This window comes from Dysidea avara, chromosome 1 (genome assembly GCF_963678975.1).
Source record: "Dysidea avara chromosome 1, odDysAvar1.4, whole genome shotgun sequence".
In the NCBI taxonomy this organism is placed as follows: domain Eukaryota; kingdom Metazoa; phylum Porifera; class Demospongiae; order Dictyoceratida; family Dysideidae; genus Dysidea; species Dysidea avara.
In genome coordinates, this window is record NC_089272.1 from 12140590 (window position 1) to 12162412 (window position 21823).

The 21823-nt window shown below is 35.7% G+C and overlaps 1 protein-coding gene and 1 long non-coding RNA gene across 29 annotated transcripts in view; one reads left to right on the top strand and one right to left on the bottom strand.

Moving 5' to 3' along the window:
• The window catches only part of LOC136256582 (AMP deaminase 2-like), a 264091-nt gene that overhangs the window by 91974 nt on the left and 150294 nt on the right, over positions 1 to 21823 (top strand). The window lies entirely within an intron of this gene.
• Positions 18199 to 20069, bottom strand: LOC136248516 (uncharacterized). 5 transcript variants are annotated; one of them, XR_010697762.1, is made up of 10 exons: positions 19707 to 20069; positions 19515 to 19558; positions 19285 to 19464; positions 19195 to 19230; positions 18977 to 19085; positions 18786 to 18926; positions 18655 to 18735; positions 18516 to 18603; positions 18394 to 18462; positions 18199 to 18342 (listed from the first exon to the last, which is right to left on the bottom strand). It is a non-coding gene; the product is annotated as an uncharacterized lncRNA (long non-coding RNA). The 5 variants fall into 5 exon arrangements; XR_010697763.1 differs by having other exon boundaries at positions 18786 to 18937; XR_010697760.1 differs by having other exon boundaries at positions 18977 to 19139.

The following is a 21823-nucleotide window of genomic DNA, read 5'->3' on the forward strand; positions in this document are numbered from 1 at the left end:
TATTGATTGATTAGAGCACATGGCATGTGTCCAAATGTGACATCCCTGAGGGCTTACTGCAAAACAATGAAGAGGCATTCACCTTCCTGAGACATGTCTTTAGTTTTGAAGACCACTGGCATTTGGAACATCCACATGTGATTATTATCATTAAAATAATTATGAATGATTTTGTCTATGTAAGCTTGACATGTACATATTGAGTATGACATGAGTAATATTTCAATTTCAAAATCATTGAACCGGGAAGTTTACTGTAACTATGTGTTCTGTACTAAAATAAAATGTTATATAACTATCAAATAGTAGCAGCTGACTCACATGGACAAGACACATGGTAGTGTGTCGTGTGGCCTAGAAAGCTGACACGGCACACCATATGTATATTGACAGAAAGAAAACACAATTTTCATGTCTGTATAACTCCATTGTCCCTTCTCCAAAGCACACCATTTTTGAATTATAGCTGTACTGCTACAGGGTAAACAGCTCATGAGAATAGTTTGAAATTTTGATGTGTACATAGGTTAGCCATTATAACAGTGCCTTTTTTGTTTTTTTTTGACAAACAAAGAAGTAACACCTAACTAATAGTTACAATTTTTTACAAAACAAAAATCAAACAACTGTAAATCACGGGTTAAGAGATATTTAGAACAGTCACTGCAGGGTGAGAAAGTGCATGAAAATATTGACAAAAAACTTGCCAGGGTTCCAGCCATCTGAGCACCCAAATACTGAACCACTGTTATCATGGATCACTTAACTTGTACTGCATAAATGAAAACTCTATACTTACAAAATAATACATTACTTTCTGTCTGCAATAATCATCACTGTGTCTGTAGATAAGAAGAAATGTGGGTGAAAAAACTCCAAAGCCAGTATTGTAGTCATTTTTTGTATTCAAGCATTTAAAGTGGTCATTTTTGATGGACTAATGCTGAGTTAGATACTCTCTTCTCCATTATTTTACCTTGTTGTATAGCATACAAAAAGATGAAATCCATGCAAAAGCAGCTAAGCTGTAGAGAGTGTGTGGCCTTCATTATCAGTGAAACATGTTATGCATTTATCAAGACACAATAGTGTGTTGTGCAGCCAAGTACAGCCAGTGCAGGTGCGTGACAGACAAATGTATTTTACAGGAACCTGGAAAATACAGTTTTCACACATCCATAGCTCACATTTACAAGGGTACAGATCAGACAAAGAACAAGGGAGTTATATGCGATTTTTCAAAATTCCAAAGGCAATTTGTTGTCACGCCTCCAGGGTAAACCGCTTGACAGAAAACCTTGAAAATTGGTCTATACATGGAGTAACTATTGTTGTGCAAACCTTTTGTGGTTTGAAAGAAATTGCACTAACAGTCATGGAGTTATAACAAAAACGCCAACCATGTGTAAAAATTGCATGATCGAGTTTTTAGTATACTTACCATGCCTACCAGTAGTCTTGCGTAGCCAGACCACTACTTTTCTTTTGTGTGGGCATCCTACTTTTCCTGACACCCACACAAAAGAAAAGTAGTGGTCTGGATACACGAGACTAGCCTACCAGGCAAATAGCTAGCTAATGGAATCAGCTGAAAATTGGTAGATAGGTAGAATAATTATTGTACAATGATGTTTGAGTAGTGTACAAGGAATCAGATCAAAAACTACTGAGTTACACTACAAAAGTCAACTAGGTGTAACAAGTGCACAATTGGGATACTCTAATGGAGCAGTCACCCTAATAGAGCAGTCACCCTAATAGAGCAGTCAGCTAAGAGGTAAATAATTACTCTCTTAAAACATTCATCTATGGATTGTAACTGTTATAAGCCACTGTGTATGGAGCTTAACTAAACAGCTAGAAACAAATCACCTTGTAGAAAGTATCAGCTTGAAACAAATCATTCTGTTGAAAGATCAATTAGAAAGAAGTCACTCTGTAGAGCCATCAGATAGAATGAAGTCACCGTTTAGCTAACACTACCAGAGAACAGTGCCATGAAACAATCGCCATAAAGTGCCATGAAAGTCATTTCATAGATATTTCATGGTAATATCCATGCATGCCTTGAAAAGTGGAGATTTCATGGTAATTTCATAGCACTGGCAAATTATTTCATGGCACAAGGAAATTTCATTTTTGCAGAGGCCATGAATAATATTGTTAAATATTCATAGGAAGTGTCCATAAATTGTCATATGTTCACAAGCAGTGTCCATGAAAACTACATGTTTGACCATGGCAATTTCATAGGCTGTTCTATGGGAGTTCAGCTAGAAATAAGTCAGATTAGTCAGAAACAAATCATGCTGTAGAGAGATCAACTAGAAAAGAATCACTATATAACAGATCAGCTGGAAACAAGGCACCCTGTAGAGAGATCAGCATGATCAAGTCACCCTGTAAGAGCCCAGCAATTCAAGTCACCCTCATGGAGAGTCCAGCTACGAACAAATCTCTCAGTAGAAAGATCAGCTAGAAATAAATCACCCTGTACAGTATTCATTTAGAAAAAAATCCCCCTGTAGAGAAATCAGTAAGGCAAGTTATCCTGCATTACCTGCAAAAAGCTCAACTATTTTTCAAGTCACCCTGTAGAGAACTCTGTAGCACAAGTAGCACAAGCATCCCTGTAGAGAGATCAGCTAGAAACAAATCACCTTGTAAAGAGATCAGCCAGAAACAAATCACCCTGTAGAGAGATCAACTTGATCAAGTCACCCAGGAGGCAGTTCAACTACATTCTAAGTTACCCTGTATAGAGTGTAGCTATAAACAAGTCACCCCGTAGAGAGATCAGCTAGAAACAAGTCACCTTGTAGAGATCAGCTAGAAACAATCGCCCTGTAGAGAGATTAGCTGGAAACAAGTTACCCTGTAGAGAGATCAGCTAGAAACAGGAGAGAATTCAGCTACATTTTGTAGAGTGTTTCAGCTAGAAATAAGCCACCTTGTGGTGAGTTCAACTACAAACCATTCGCCATGTAGTCAAAGAACATAGTTACATTATTAGGCTCCCTAAAGAACTTTCAGCTACATGCACATTTCCATGTAGAGTATTCAGCTGCATACAGTTCAACATGTGTGACTTATTTTTATGATCAATCAACATAATTGTAAATAATTTAATGTATTATTGCCTAAATGTACATTATCATTGTCACTGTTACTGAGCAGACGAGCACAACAATCTTAATAAGTATCCAATATAGTTGCAGTGTTTGTTTCAGCCACAGTAGGGAGATAGCATATAGTGGGAGCTTTTTTAGGGGGGTTGTTTTTACAGAGTGCCACTATCCATGAGGAATTTCTTCACTTTTCAGGATCTTTTATACATTTATAATACTCAAACAATGCCATCATGATTGATTTGCAAACTTCAAGGGGGGGATTAGTTTTCAGGGATATAGCTGCTGATCCAAGAAAACTGTGAAGAATTTTTTTTTACCTTGTAACCTGCTATATGGTAAGTGGTTAGTAAATCTGATAATTTCTGATAGCTGTTGTAACTGGAATCCATTAGGCATGAGGCTATTATGCTCCAAAAATTGAGCATTATGCTTTTGAGCAGTGCTCAAAAAATCACCTATTATGCTTTTGAGAATTGCCCATTATTCCCAAAATTATGCCACCATAATTGGCTAATAATGACAGTTTATTCCTGTATCAGCCCATTTTCATTGATGTTTAAGCTTCAAATAGTCTTGAATTTTTAGCTGGTCGCTGTATTAGAGTATTTCATATCAATGTGACTGCTTTATTAGAGTTTCTGACTGCTCTATTAGAGTATCTCGATCTTTTTTAACGGAATTATGCAATCTGCAGATTTTCCTACTGTTAAAGCTTTATAATCACCTAAAAATGCTAGCATAATTCCTGATTCCCACACATACCTATTATGCCCGAAATTATGCTGGCATAATCGCCGCATCCCTAGAATCCATCAAAGCATGTGGCACACATGACAAAAAATTTTGTCATGGGTATCTAATCAGTCTAGATACTGTGGGTATATATATAATGTCTCTTACTAGGAGGGTCCTTCAAGAGAGGTTCCACTACAAATTATGCGTACAAGTAGTTAACAGAAGTGCATACTAGTTTGCAGTAACTATATTATATTTATCACTATAGTTGACCAGGAAGAGCAGCAATCTTTGGATGAATCCTTGGTGCTCCCTCTCAACTCCAGTGGGATTCTTGAATGTTTTTCGAACAGTGACGAAGAAGAATACAACTCCAACTTTTCTGCTGAAGATGCAGTTGAAGAATACAAAGATTGTTTAGATCAGCCTAAAGATACAATTAAAATAATATCAGTGATGGCTATGGATACATTCATAAGCCAGTTCGGATTAACCCAGGTAAATGCTGCAAAAGAAACCAGCTTATTTATTGGGCGCAATTACAATGAGAAAACCATTTGGTACTGGAGAAAAGATTACTACACAAGCCACGGGGAATTTTCCGAATCACACTAGGGTAAACATGCTAGACCATTTATTTTAGATGATGAAAGTAGTCGACAAAAAGCTGCTGAGTGGGTTAGAAATAATGCATTTATCCACGGAAACCCCAACATGACATCTGCAGATTTCAAAAATTGTGAATTGCTTCCAAGTACTGTAATACCCTTGAATTGCCCCTCACAGATACAGAGCAGAACAGCTAGAAAATGGCTCCACGAGCTTGGATTTCGACCTCATTCACACAAAAAAGGTGTATTTATAGATGGTCACGAGAGAGATGATGTAAAAGAATATCGAAAGTTATTTTTATGTAAACTTGAAGTCCTTGAATCTACGCATTTACCTCCACCTTTGCCAGCTGATGGAAAATCAATACAGTAGATCGGTAATCCTGAAGCTACTAAACGTCTTGTCCTGATTTTTCATGATGAATCAATATTTCATGCCAATGAATCACAATCAGTCATGTTGGCTGAAGAAGGGAAAGTGCCTATTCAGCCTAAATCTTTAGGGAGAGGTGTAATGGTAGTGATTTTGTTACTGAACACGATGGTTTGCTGAAGTTGTCCAACTCAGAACTAGAAATTGTGCGGTTGGAAAATATAACTATTAATCAGGAAGCTAGGGAACTCCTTAACTATGGAGCTGCAGGCCAGGGGTATTGGACAGGTAAAAGATTTCTTGCACAGGTCACAATTGCAATGACAATGCTGAATTTAAATATCCGAAGGATTTAAATACACTTGTTTGGCTGTTCGACCAGAGCAGCTGCCATTGCGCATATAAAGAAAACGCTCTTAATGTTAAGCGTATGAATGTTAAACCTGGTAGTGCTCAACCCAAGATGAGAGACTAAATACAATGGAATCCCACAAACAATGGTTTTATCTGATGGAACACCAAAGGGTATGAAATTGGTGCTTGAAGAACGGAAAGTTGACACAAGCAATATGAAAGCAGCTGATATGGCTTTGATGTTGGGAAATCACCATGATTTCAAGCATGAAAAGACAGCTGTGGAATGTTTAATCACAAGCAGAGGACACTATTGCATGTTTATCCCCAAGTTTCATTGCAAACTTAACCCAATCGAAAGAGTTTGGGGTAAGGCTAAGCAATATACGAAATCACACTGTAATTACTCTTTCCCTGGTTTGCAAGCTAATATAGTTCCAGCTATTGAATCTGTTGGCACTGATACCATTAGAAAATATTACAGGAGGGTCAGAGAGTACGGCTTACAGGGAAGGCATCACAGATGGTGTGAAAGTGATCGAAGCTCATCAAACTTACAAGTCACATTGCCGAGTTTATGGCCATATTGACTAAGCTGTTGTAGAAATTGTGTAATACTTTATGTAGAAACTTTTCTGTGAGATTTTAATTTAATGTGTTAGCATCATTTTGAAGTACAGTACAAAGAAATATTCATTACAGTTAATGTTAAATGTCTAATTACAAAAAATCTATGAAAATTTAAAGAAATGTCAATAAAATTGGAAAAATGATCAGTATTAAAAATTCTTTCTGTGAAAATCTTTGTTTTAGTGTATAAAACATGCATGGTTAAAATTACATCCTTGCATAAAAGTAAACAACTGAAATTACTCAAAATGCTAGAAAACATAAAATTATGAAATATTGGTTAGCCATGCCCCTTTACATCTGCAAACAGAGTATGTGGTTGTTTAACCTAGAAAGAAATGGCTCTAAAAAAGCTATAGAGAATGAATAAACACAGAAGAAAATATGGGCTTAGGAAATTACTAATAGATTATAGACGTTAATGAGTGCCAGCACTATATATTGGCTATTAACACCTCATTTACGACAAAATTTCAAAGCATATTATGCATGCCATAGTCTAAGTTGTAAAATTCATACAAAACTCAAGTTTGATGAATTTCTCCACATGATCTTTATTCCACAAGCAATAAAATATTGCTACTGTATTATGTCATTTATTATAATTCCAAGTTACAAATTGTATCGGAGCTTTATGTTAAATATTGTGGTATGTTTATACAGCACACAATGGGCATTAGGGACCCACCAATTATGTAATGAACATAATAGGTGCCTGAAAGCATTGAGCATATTGCTAGCATTATAGACAGAACACTTGTGCATTACCATAAATTCTTGCTTATCAGAATACATATTACAGAGAAAGATTGATATACTGTTCTATTAGAGGGTATCTAGAGTGTATTGTTCGCAAGTGGTGCCAGCCAGCTCAGCCCAGCTGACAAACTCTGCAGAGTCAGCTGAGATCAGGAAGTATTCTTCTCTGACTCCAGGCCATTTTTTACTTCTCCCCTCTAATATGTGTGGATGCTTGGGATCATGTGCACGCTCATTAGTGAGGCGGATAGGTTCCCAGGTAATGGAGCAGTCTGGTGATAATAGGGCTACCCAATTATTGATTCAAAAGGTTGCTATCAATGTTCAACTTGGCAATGTTGCATCTGTACTGGCAATGATTCCGTCGACACAAGATTGAGCAGAATTTTTGCCTCTCTTCTCACAGTTAATTGAGCGTGTTGACTTTCTTTTTCCTTTATTTATTAAAATTCTGTATTGTAAACTTGTTTGCATGTATGTGTGTATCTCAAAACAAATTGATCTTTTCTGTGACATGCATTTTAACAAGCAAGGATTTAGATTCTGTGTTTGCTCTTTTGAGTCTTTCTGTAGGTAGAGTTGAATAAGACTAGACACTCATCAATAACATGATGCTCCAGCAGTTCTGGAAGGTTCACAAGTTGACTGTCCTCAACCAGGTCAATAACTGCCCTAAGAACATTTTGCTCCATCTCAGTAGCTCTCACTTTGTGGTCCTCTCTAGGTTTTTCATTGCTTGATCCTCTATGTTAAGCATTTGCTCAAAGGGACATGTTCATGGAGGGAGAATGGTCAACTTTTTCTCTTCTGCAGCATTAGCTGAGTTAAAGTCTGCAGTGAGTTTATCAGAGGCAGACATGGCTGATTATAGAGTGCAAAGGACAGGTGAGGATGGGTTAAATGGAAAAGAGTCAAACTCAAATAATATAAACAAATTACAAAATCTTGCATGCGCTGTTCATCTTCATCCATCTTGAGCTACATTCTGCTTGAATTCTCTTCTATTTGCCAGGGAATTATGAGCAGCTCTAATTCGGGTCACTTGGTTCACTTTTCTGCAGTGAACTAAGAGCTGCTTTTCATTCTTGAGGATAGATAGCCAGCCAGAATTCATTTTATTTAACTTATTTATTGTGCACTCTATCCACATGTCTCGGGCCATGTTGGAGTAGGGGTTGCCAGTGATGGATGGAGTAAAGTCAGTGCGGAGACTTAATTTAAAGGAAGTGTTGTAAGCATCGCCCAAGTAGCCATCTCCCATACCCATTGTTGTCATATGTTATCATCCATGGTAGCATGGCACACTGTGAGCTGACATACTCATCCCAGTTGCAGATATGGACTGCATGCATATACTGCATGAGCGCATCTACCATGGACAGGAAGTCTTTCCAATAGTTTGGCATGTACTGACATCCGCATGGGTGAATAAGATAGTAACAAGTCTTCTAAGTCAGCATCCTCCTCCAGTGCCTATGTGCATAAGCATGAGATTCTTGAGAAAGATTTGCATTTCTCAGAATTTCAAGATTTTAAAAATAATAATTAATTAGCCAGGTGTGGAATGAGTCTCCTTCACTAGCTGACTCATAAGTGCTTCATATGTACACATGCTTTAAGCAATGCAGCCCCCTTTTTGAAGTGCTTGCCCTATAGAGCATAATCAACAGAGCCATCAGCAATGACGTAGACATCTCCAGCCACAAGAAAATCTTTCAGCTCACTACCCTTGTAACATTATTTTGTAGATAGCACTCATCATTGAACACTGTGTATAGACTGGACCAAGTAAAGGCACAATAATTATTATGATACTTTACTGGATTCTCAGCCTTGAGCAGAGTGACAAGGACACACAGAAGATGATCTCCCACCAAGAAGGCAAAGGGCTTGTGATTAACTGATAACTTATTCATTATGTCATTTACAGCTGATTTGTTGGGTGGCTAATTATAAGACATATGAAATAGGCATTACTCTTTTCCTGTTCCACATTCAAGCTAGCATGAAAGCATCGTACATACTAACATGCTAGAGTGATCAGCAGCATACAAAGTGATTACCAGCATTACCAACATACTAAAGTGATTTTTGAAATGATAGCCATGTAGCCTACACAATGGAAGGGAAAGAAAAGGCAGATGTAAGTTATGAGGTTGTATTACAACTTTTCTGTCAGACAGATTATAGGCCATGTGTGCATGCGCATTTGTATAGATACAGCCTTAATGTGCACCAATACATTTGTTAACCAACCAATAGTGTTTATTGTACTGTAAGAAACATCAGAACACTCTAACCTAGAAACACTTGCACCAAATTGAAGGCATGGTTTTTGCCATTAATTGCTATACAAAATTCTTGTGGTTGCTGTTATGTACACACTAGCTGAATAATCAAATTACTTATACCACAAGAAACAATATTATTATCCAGGTTTAGGGTATTAATTGCTTTAATTTGTGAGATAGAGTAGAAATGAGTTGCTGTGTTGCAGCCATTTTTCATTCTGCCCTCTGGCAAAAAATGCTGAAAGTTTTGGGAAGGACCTGGAAGCTAATTATTTTAGAAAGGGTCCCTGGAACTCAATTCCACCATCAAAACATCTTAGCCAAAGAGTGGTCATGGAATTGGGGTTTATGACCATACTATTCGTTGGATTTTTTATGCACAAAAACTATGGCAATAATCTGAAATTTAAACGTAGCTACATTGTTAATAACGCAAAGAATAATCAGTGTCATTTACTGATGATCATAATAAGGATATGTATGTCATTGAATACTGTTGTTTACTGATGATCCATATAAGGATTCATTTTTCATTGGTAATATGAAGAATAATGTGTCATTTACTGATGATCATGTTAAGGTACGTATGTCATTTGTAGCGTAGGTATATAGGTAGGGGCATCTACTAAGTGAATGCATAGCATTGAAAGGGAAAGCCTACAATCTGATAGTGATGACTTATTCAGGTACTGACAGTTTTATATAGACATTCTACAATGTACATAATTCTCAACTGCAGAGTTCAGCACAAAATTACTATGTGAAAGACATATATTTTGAACATATCAAATTTATATCGGCACACAGAGGCATGACATACACCCTGTACAAATACTGCATAAATGACCGGTCAGTATCTCACAAAATCAAGGATGACAGGCCAGGGTTGTGCATTATTATATATGTGCATTGGTATAAGTGCTAGATATTACCACTAAGGACTGTATAATGGCTTGACAGTAGTTTGTATAGTTAGCACTTAAATGGCATAATTTATGGTTGTGATGCATAAGGAATGAATATAGGTGGGTTAGCTTTTGGTCTACATGATAATAGCCTTTAACCCTTATAAGGGAGATGAACATATGGTACATACAAGCAAGCAACATGAATCCATCACAATTATCATCAAAATGGTGGGACCGCTAAGGCTTGCCCCAATTGTCTATGTTTGTAGCAAGAATTGATAATGTTTTACTGGTCATGACAAGCTAGTGCATACGTTAGTTACCTTCAGGAAGCTAAGAAAAGAAAAAAGAACATAGCTAAATGGACTGCAAGCAAAGAGTGCTTGAAGCACTGAGAGGATGATGTAATATAGAATTTGTCAGAGAATTCATATAATTATATTCCAATTACAGTCACCTTGGAATGTCTACCACCCCAGTAACTTTACACCCTGCAATAATATTGTAAAAGATGCAATTTAAAATGATGTTTTCATCATTTTGTTGTCAATCTGTATAGCTATAGCTAGTACTCTTATATTCACACATTATTCATTTTGTGTTCCTGCATTATATACAGTATAAACCAGTACAGTGGAACCTCAGTTATCTGGATACTGATTCTTGGTTAACCAAAGTACAGAAATGACTGCTCTATTAGAGTAGTGACTGTTCTATTAGGGTAGTTGATAAAATGATTTTTTTTAAATGTTCTTTATGCTATTTTAAAGTTATTTTATACACAGGTTTAGAGATACAGACTTAAGGACCTAAGGACCACCCCTGGTCCTAAGGGTTTCCGATAACTGAGGTTCCACTGTACTAACAACGTAATTAATTATTGACATTTAAATCATTTTAAAAACAACATTGCAATAATCATTGGCATTAATAATATTAATAATACCACATTATTATTTCATTAGCCATGCAGTCAACAAGACATACTGGTGTGTGCATTAGCACATCAATCACTGGAAGAATTTTGTCAAAATTGTGTTCTCTGTCATGCCTTTGATCATGTAGATGTCAATGATGAAAATAGCTGTTTTAAGATTGAACCAGCAATTGACATTTCACTGAATTCTCATCACTTGTTGTTGCCTTTCCACTCAGAAATATTGTAGCCTGCAGCTGGATGTCGAAGGTAAAACAATTATCATATCCGGAAATAAAATTAATAGTAACAAGTTGAAGATAAATTTGGTATCATTAGATGTAGAGGTTTCTGGAGAATAACATACATATTGAAAATCCTGTTTGGGGAAAAAGTTCTGGATGTTTGAAATTTTAGGCTAATAATTGCATTCTTTGAACAAAGGAGGTTGCGTTGGTCAAAACATTATTCCAGCATGGAATGTAACTATAACAGTCATGTGAACTAAATAAATATAATACAATGTGCATGTGGTTAGTATAGGATATGTGTATTTTGTTGATTAATTATCTAGGTAGGTTACTGTACATATTATGGAACAAGTGAAACTATGGACTTTTCAAGTACTTTGTCATTATGGTATTGTGTACAATAAATGATTCATTCTTAGATATGGTCAACGTGATCAACAGACTACAATGCCTAGTGTGAATGAAGAAAAGGGCTGCCAATTATGTTATAAATCTACCAGAGGGTCTCACTTCACTTATCTAAGCCCATTCATTATTATTATTTCAACATGCTTTGTCACTATAGAGCTACTAGTTTACTGTAGTATTCTGAGTAGATTATTATTATTATTTTACATCAAACTAAGTGTAAAGCTGGCCATAAAGGCTGGCTCCTGGTGGCTTGCATTATAGTCATACCAATCTGTGAAAAGAGTCTGACAAGATGAAAAGTAGCAACATAGAAATGGTAGCATTGGTGTTAGTGCCAATTATTTTAATGATCACATGATGTTGCTGTGTTAGTAAAGTGATCATGAGTCATTTACGTTATTGTAGTCCTTCTTGACCATCACCTTCGATTTCAAAATGTATTTAACCCTGGAAAATTTAAAGATTGCTCCCCCTTTCTAGGCTTGATTGCTTTGGCATGGATTTGAAGTATGCTTGAATATGAAGATGCACCTGTACTGATACACACTGATTGTGGACAAGGAGTTAATGCTATGGAAATTATTGCCACTAAGTCACTGAATACAGTTTGTGTGGTAATATCATACACTTAGGTAATAATAACAAAAGGTCCAGGTTTAGAAATACTTTATGATGATTCATGTAATGTGACCGAGTCTGATAAAATGGGGCTTATAGCCGGAAAATACATGTGTTTGCTTAATAATGTGTATCTCCATTTCTGTGTAAGCTGTAACAATTCTGTAAGTTGCAGTAAAATCACCATACATTTTTACATAAGTGGTGAAAAATATTAATAGCTATCATGTCCTACGAAAAAGTTATACAATTTCTAACATTGAAATTATGATCAAAATTTGACGGGCTATAAGCCCCATTTTATTAGACCAGGTCACATACATGATGTCAGAGAAAACTGTTTCTAGGCTAGCACAATGTGTGGATTTACTATAATACAGTAGCTGCATTGATTTAACAAGCTAGTGCTACAAGCATTGCCAGACTGTCATCAACCCTATAGTAGATTCAAAGATGGTGCTAGTTTCTCAAACAATTATACAGCGTTGGGATTGAAGCAATAACTTATAATTTCTGTTATAACTATGCATGATGGAGAACGAATTTTTGACACAAACATATTAATATTATGCTCTTCTACAGCATTAATAATAGCTATCATTGCAAAAATTAATGGACAGGTGTGGAAAATAAGGAAACTTATAATATCACATCTTTTGTTTCCCATGTCTGGAGTGGTTGTGACACCATACATAATTATGGGCAGGGAAATACCATGCAGTTATGCTGCATGGAGAATCAATTATACACACCATATGTCACTGTTAATTAGTGAATATGATGCTGCTGATACATCAACAGAGCAATTAGAAAAGCTAACATAACATTATTAGACATCAATGTGGTGGAAAGTATTAACATTGAAGTATTTAAAGTTTACAGGTTTACTTGCAGGTCACAGAGGTCACAAAGTTGTGTAATGCTTTAAGGTGTTGCATTCTAACCAGTCATGATGCAGTCACAAAGAGTTCATTGAAGCTTATACTGCAAATTGTCATGTGAAAATCCATATAAATGTTATATCATAATAACAGTCAGTCAATTGTGGATTAAGTCTGTAACAGCTGGTGGAGACTGTTGGGGAGAACATTGCTAAATAATAAAACGATTATTACTAAAGACACATTGTCTCTGAGAAAGCAGATACAGAAGAAATTGCATGAGCGGAGGCACTTTTATAGCTTTTACATTGACGATTCAACAATTCAATATCATGAATATTAATGCTGTAGATCAACTTGACATCAAACATATTCCAAATTAAATAAGAAATTTAATTTTGAGGTAAAGTGCTGGAAGGAATTTTACACTTGTGTAGGAAGCATGATTCCTACATGTGTAGAGCTTTATTGAGAATTTTCGCAGAATTTTGTAGGAAATATTCCCACTCTATTGAATTTTGTAAGAAAGATTCCTACACATGGCACAAAGTGTAAGACATCTTCTTGCAGTGTAGGAATAATTCCCACAAGTGTAGGAATAATTCCCACAAGTGTAGGAATCCAAATGTAGAAATAATTCCTACACTTGTAGGAATTATTTCTACGCAATATGTCATGTGTAGGAATCTTTCTTACAAAATTCAACAGTGTGGGAATATTTCCTACAAAATTTCTTAATGTTGCCCTACACGTGTAGGAACCATGCTTCTTACACAAAGGTAAAATTTGGTACATCACAGAAAATTTACTGTGTTTTGAGGAAAAACTTGCCAAATCTTAAAGTTTTGGCTTCTTATTTAGTTTGGAACATGTTATCAGTGAAAATGAATTTGTTTAGTAGCTACAATAGAGCATTTTAAGTATTTAGAGTGTTTAAAACTTAGCTATTTTCTTTTAATTAATATCTGGATAATTGACATTAATTAATGTTGCTATTTGCCATATTTGGCAACTGTGTACATTAAAATTAAAACAATTGTAGAAAATATTCCCTAATAATACTTTAGAGGATTTTGGATTATTATGTTATTCTCCAGAAATTCAGCATCTAATAATACCAAATAATTATCTTGGTACCATTTTTTCCACATGTCACCATTTAACAGCCAGGCTATAGCTTCAATACACATTTTCCCTTTAACTAGCAAATTATCCTTTTCAGCTGCACAACTTTGCCCAAATCTGCTTATTACTCTTCTCTACTACAAAATACCAAACAAAGGTAATCATGAATCACACACAATATTATAAACAACTCATGCAACCTGCTCAGGCTAACCCCACAATGTTATTAACATCTGTCTAGTAATTTGCCTTGATTAGCAGCCACTGTTGAATATATAGTAAGCACCATTATAGTAGACCTCACTTGAATAGTGACAGTCTAAATATATATACAGTAACCATCCTGATTTACAGAGGATATAGCTAGTCTGTTTCACACTACTATCTGTATGTCTATAAATGAAAAATGCTAGTTAAACACCAGTACTGTAGCTATCAATTAATGTTATCCATATGTAATTGGCAGAGGGAGACTGGGAGAGTTACACAGAGTGTCTTAATCAGAGGATGTGTATAAACTGTGTAATGAACTAATTTGGGCTGTAAAATTATAATATTACATTGCTTAGAAACCAAGTGGTAGTTATTTACAGGTAAACAGCAACCTTTATAGGCTCCTTTCTTGTGTTTTGGTCTAGAGCCAAACTTCATAATTGTCTAAGATTTATTTATCAACAGCTATGTGTCTATGACTGTTCAGACAACTGAAGTACCTGGGTTAAAGTATATAGTCTGGAAAAGGTTCCACTCTACTAACCACCATTCACTAGTGTCCAGTCTTGACTACTGTAGATTAACACTCTTTCCTTTATTTTGGTCACTGGGTATCCATGAATAGTAGCCACACTTGAAGAGTAGCAACCCTTGTTTATTGACCATTGTTCAAAATTGTTCCATCAAAAGTTGATGGAACAATCTAATCCTGGACACTTGTGATTGGCCACATTGATGATAATAGCATACATAGCTACATTAGCTAGGTACTGTATTTATCTATATTACACTATGCTGGGTTGCTCAAAACTTCAGCTACTACTATGCTCACCATTCTGACCTCAAAACTCTCTAGCAGTGGCCATGACATTAAAATCTGTATAAACAATGCAGTTCACAAACTATAGAGCATTCAGTGTCCTGCAAAGCAGAGAGGTCTGGCTGTACCAGTGTATAGGTGGAAAAATAATTATGTACACTGAAAACACAATGCAAAGATGTTTTTGGTAAGGAGACATACATGACGTTGTGTTAATAAATATTATATATGTGTGTTTATGTGTATGTGAGCAATTATACATCACTGCTTGGCCCATTGAGTTGTATAGTATTAGTGTGTAAGGTGCATCTGTATGTCTGATTTTGTGTTTATTTGCTGTATGAAGGTGGCAATATACACGTGTTGCTCTATAATGCACACATCTTGTTAAATTTTCTGATATGTACTCTTTTACAAGAGGTTTGTTGAAGGCAAGTGGTTTATATACCTGTTTAGTAATTAACCCTTGGTTTCCCAAATATTACAAATTCTTTTAACCAAACAATTACACTACTTTTATATCATAATAACTTCTGTATATTTACAGGTATCATCACAAAATTACCTTTAGTGCAACTCCTATCTGTTCTGACTCGCACAACTTGTAAATGTACAGAATAATATTTGTTGCACTATAAAGCCTATTAATAATAATATATTTTAAAAAGGTAAACAGCTCTTCTCTACATACCTGTAATTATGCACCAGTGATGGCCACTGAAGATTTATAATGTGATTAAAAGTTGCATAGTGGGTAGGATGATGTGGAAAATTTTGTTGCAACACATGCAGAAAAAAATTGAGGAGAAAATATTGTTGTATGGTAGTTTTACAATGGAAATACTGTCATTGGGGAAAATAATGCACATAGATGGCTTGATATAATAGTGCTACTTATAAAGTGGGCTTATAGAAGTTACTAATACAATAAAAATGTATAATATTGTGAGAATGGACCTGTTTCTATTTATCTAAAAAATCCAAAAGTCAAAAAGTATGGCAAAACTTTTGGTGGGAAACCAAACATTAATGTGTCAATTTTGCTGGAGTAATAATTTAGAGCAATACAGTAGGAAGAATACAACAGCTAGGATACCCACTTAAGCAAAATGTACTTGAAAGTAAACAAGCTGGTCATGGAGGAGGTGTACTTATTCAAATTCATTGTTCATCAAACTTTACACCTTGTGGTATGATAAATAACTTGGGAATATTTAAGGAGGTTCCTGGGGTTCTGGAGCACCCTTTGAAATTTTACTTCTAGGCTTGCAGTGCAAAACACTATTCTATCTTAGTTTGGCAGTACAAAAGTACACAATTAGTTTAAATGGAGCAGGGCAGTATAATTAGAAGCTAATCTGATTTCTCAAAAGTGGATGAAGGGAGCACAAGGAGATACTCTAATAGATCAGTCATGCAGATGTATTCTAACAGAGCAGTCAGAAGTACTTTAATACGATATCCATAACAAAGTACAATCTTTTATACTAAAGAATAACATAAGTGTTGAATTAAGGAGTAATTTAGCAGCTAACCTTAACTTAAATTATTCATTGAGAATTTGGAATGTTCTTAGATCATTACAATACCTGGCAAGCCGTATGCATAAACCATAAAATTTAGGACTTGAGAAGCTAATAACAGTTTATAAAATACATGTGAAATTTTAAAGCATTTTAATGCTTAAAATCTGTGGGCTGTGCCCCAAGATTCCTACCACCATATAGCTACAACTCCGTAACTCAATTTCTCCATATAACTCACCACCACTGAAATCTGGAAACTAATAAATTCTGGATGTATGCCTGTGAAGAGTCTTTTTGGGAGTTTGTTGAGCCAACTTTAATGAAACACTTTTGCTGGGGATATTAATTTATCCCTTAGGTCTAGCACTGATAATAATGCAAAATTCAATTAAACCATACAAAAAATTATATAATTAATCATTATTGTAGTTTTACTTACCCAGAAAATAATTTAGCAGTTTCATTCAGCGATAGGTTTCCAGCAATGAATTTTTAGACTTTTATAATTAAATATGTGTGAAGATGTTCAAAATACACAGAATCCTACGGGATTAGCAGTCATTTCTACTAGACTCCTGCCCTGAGGTTATTAGCAACATCACGTATTTAGCCCCATAAGGATGTAGTGATCATAACTTGTTACTGTGGAGCTGCTCATATTTGTAGCTATCAGCCAGTTCCACAAACTTCACCAATTTATTCATGGAATTACTCCAGAGAAAATTGCAAAGGATTCAACAATAATATTACTGTCACCAATTAGATTGGTCACTAACAATATTGAACATAACTGGTCTGTACTAAAACAGCACATAATTATCGGGACTCGGGAATTATTAATTCCCAAAATCATTAAGAAATCCAACCCAACATTGTACCATGGTGGTGAAAGCAGCAGTAAACAGGATTTAAGAGGTACGACTACATAATGTACCTAAGATCACAACTTCACAAGCAAAATTCCAATTTTACATATAATTGCTTGTAGGAACAAAAGCAAAAGATATATAACACATCAAACAAGATTGAACTATGATAGTAAACTATGATAGTAAACTATGATAGTAAACTATGATAGTAAACTATGATAGTAAACTTATTGTCAATAGCTATAGACATATATGTAGAGCCAGCAAAAAGGACATACTAATATATTGAAATCTAATCTTAGTGGTTCCGACCAAATCAGAGCTATAACCAGCTTTGCTGTGCCTGTGATTTGGTACACAGCCAGTATCATAAACTGGACAGTAAGTGAATGTGCTGAGCTGGATAGAGTAACCCGACTTTGTACAAGGCTCTGCATCTGCAGGCAGATGTGGACCGGCTGTATGTGCCCCATGGGGATGGTGGTAGAGGTTTACTCTCTGTTGTTGATGTAGTATCACTGTGAAAAAAGCTCAGAATAATAAGGTATATAACAGTCTTATTATGTTAGTATTGGAATGAAATAGTACAGCATATATTATTAGATTAGGACTTTACTATAACAAGCTTATTGAATACATTTAAGACAGTCATATATTAGAGATTAAATCACTAGTATACTGCGGTGTATTATCAGACTATACTAAGCCTATTTCAACCATATATTGGCTACTATACTACTGTACTTTTTTACTTTCCTATAATCTGTGGCTACCTTAATTAAATAATTTCTATAATTATATTTGTAATGAATTTAATTCTGTAAATATGTTAAAACCACAATAGGTACAGCTAGTAAATCAATGTCTCCTTGGCCATGGTAGTATCAAATCAATTTCGTCATTTATCAGTCTTTATCCAACTGCAGCAGGTAAGGCAGTAAATATAATTCACAAGTTCCATTACAAATTACCTGTATTATCATCACTATGTAGAACTCTGTGACAATCTGTTAGTCGTCTGGTAGAACTGTCCCACAGCTCTAATACAAAGATGGTAAATATAATGTGTATTCTGGATAATCGTTGGACTTACAGTTTGTAACAATAAGAATCTCATAAAACCACGACCTTGTCTGGAAACCTAGTATTACCATGTAGAATGGTGGCTAGGTACCACAACTCTATTAAAGATGGTAAATATAATGCGTATACTGAACAACCATTATACTTACAGTTTGTAACAATCTTTTAAAACTGAGACCGACAATCCATGTACATCTAAGACAAGTCTGATAAGACCAGGTCTCACAACCCTAAATGGAGGCAAACATAATTCATATTCTGGATTATTTGGTGTACTTACAGGTGTTATCAGTGAGTCTAACCAGACATAAAACAGCCACTTAGTATGTGACTTTGTTGGGCTAACGTGTTACGTAAGCTCATAAGAAGCATCTGATACACTCATTACCAAGTCCAAGAATCTTGTAATCACTAAGTACAACTGAAACAAGACTAAATATAATATAATTTGCATACTCTCAGTGAACTTACTTTTGTTAGCAATACGAGCATGGTCAGTGAAATAAGGACAAACAAGACAGAACAGGTTCTTGAAAGCACTCAACTCATTTACAGTGCCAGACAAGGTAGCAGCCGTCAGCTGTTGATAAAAAGTAGTGAAAAACATGAAGAAATGAGACCGGTTCCCAGAAACCTAAACGAAGGTAAATATAAATTGTATACTGGACACTCTCAGTGTACTTACTTACAGATGTTAGCAATAAGAATCACCAAGTCTGTAATTCCTACCCCATTGAAAAGAAAATGAATAAAAACACAATCAGGCTTAATGCACTTACAGCTGTAAGTAATTAGATGACGTTGAACAACTCCGTGAAAAAAAGAACAAAACTGTCCACATATGGTCACTACCAGATTCTTTAAAGGAAGCAGCTGCCATTGAAGGAAACTAACACTGCAGATATTGTAGCTACACTGACAGCCTGTAGAACTAAGAGGTTCGACAAGAAACTGTACCTCTGAAGAGATAATATACAAAATCGTAAGAGCAGACCATGCATACTCTTACCGTTGATGGCTGATGAACTGTGTCCACTCGTCATCCGCCATAAGCTGAGATATAACAGGATATAAAACATGTAATACGTACACAGCAACACCAAAGTTGAATCATTTGCAGGCCATTGTCATACAATACACAATAAACAATTTAATACGGCTAAACCTATCGTACAAGCTATCATTTTAGTCTAATACTTACTCATCTAGAGCTGTTTTTGATTGCTGCCATCGAAGGAATTGTCCACTTGGCGGCGCCACTTCACCACTACAGCCAGCAGGGATGTACAGTTGTGGTCCATAACTATCATCGTGGCTCATTGGACGATGGCGCCGATCGCGTACACTCTCTCCGCGAGATACACCGTCGTATCACTCACATTTACAACCTCTGATACAACAATAGCGACAAAGATGGCGACTTAATTGCATCAGTAATACGCATGCGCTCCCCTTCAATTTTAAAACAAGCATTACTACGAACTTTTGCAGCTGTGCTAACTGTGCAAGAAACTCTAGATTTGTATGGCTCTTAGATTGAATAATTAATTTTACTGGTATTATATGCTTTGCTATATGAAAATGTGTGCATATGAATGAATTATCACAACAAACTGAAGCTAGTTAGCTAGATATAGTGATTAACAGAAGTGTAGCTACTTATTGTAAAATCATCATGACTTTGTTTGGTACAGTAAAAAAACCTTAAGTCACATGAGATGGTGATAATGAGATGGTGAAGCTAAAAATGAGACAATAATGGTGAAGCTAAAAAGTTATCACATTTAGTTAAGTAAACAAAGCCATACAAAGAATGTGTATTAAACTAAAGTATAATCTGTTTCCCATAATATAAGATGGGGTTTATACTAAAGTATAAGATAGTTAGTATAATGCAAGGCTATACTGAGATTATTTGTATAGTTTAAGCCATTAGATATACCATATTATATTCCTCTTTTTTCACAGTGTATGTCTGGAGAAGCATTCACTGGCTTTGTATGTAAGTAAGTGTCAAGAGCCAATTATGGCTAAAATAAAGGAATTCTCTTTAATTCATGATAGATCCTCTACCAACACATCAAGATCAACTGTGGTCGCAATCCACAGGGACCAGTGGTATGGCAAATCCATCCATGGCCAATGTCCAAACCTGATGAACCAGTTGCAGGCAGACTCTTCCAGCTGGCTTCAGCGTGCACATCTCAAGCCAGTTACGCAATCAATAATCATTGCAGTCCAGTACCAGGCATTGAACACTCACTGGCTTGGGTACCACATCCTTGGTACAAGTAGTACTGATCTCTGTAGAAGATGTCGCCAGTATCCTGAAACAATTGAACATATAGTAGCTGGTTGCCCATCAGTAGCACAGACTGTTTACCTAGAGAGACACGATGTGGTGGCTTCTGTTGTGCATTGGTGCTTGTGTGGTATGTGTGGCTTTGAACGCTCAGGTCAGTGGTGGTGCCACCACCCAGAAGCTGTCTTGGACAATACTAGTTATAAACTGCTTTATGATTTTAACATTTATAGTGATCGTGGTATTGCTGCTAGATGACCTGATTTAGTTTTGGTAGATAATATTGCCAGGTGTACCAAAATTATTGATATTGCTTGTGTGATGGATCGCCATGTGATTGATAAGCATAAGGAGAAAATTGAAAAATATTTAGACTTGACAATTGAGCTGCAGGTATTGTGGAACTCCAATGTTGAGGTAGTACCATTAGTTTTTGGTGCTCTGGGTACTCTACATGAAAAGATAGTCAAAAATTTTAAACTGCTCCAGTTAACAGAAGTTAGTGTTCACTAATTACAGAAGACAATGCTGCTTAAGACTGATATAATGCTGAGGAAACATCTCTCACTCTAAAGTTTGAGTTGAACTTGAGTGACATTGATTTGAATCTCCTGTATGTATGCTTTAAAGTATATATATGGTGTTAAAAAATAAAAAATACAGTACTAGCTGCAGCTTCTCTTCCAGATATAATAATTATTGTGAAGGACCAAAGGTATTATTTTCTGCTTGCTTCAATTTACAGTTTATTATTGTATTAAATACAGCCTGCAATAATATACAGGGAATGTTTCATGGGCACATTATCAACTTCTAATCCATGTTATGAAGCTGTCTGTCTACATTCATTTGACATCAAACAATTATCTTGCTAATCAATGCATGTATCAAAGCAACTGCTGTGTCAAACAAAACACTCATTATGTAGGAATTACATCATTTTAAAATGAAGCTTCTAACTGCCATCATTTGTCATTTACAGTGCAATTAGTGCAAGAGTGTAGACAAAAATGTGT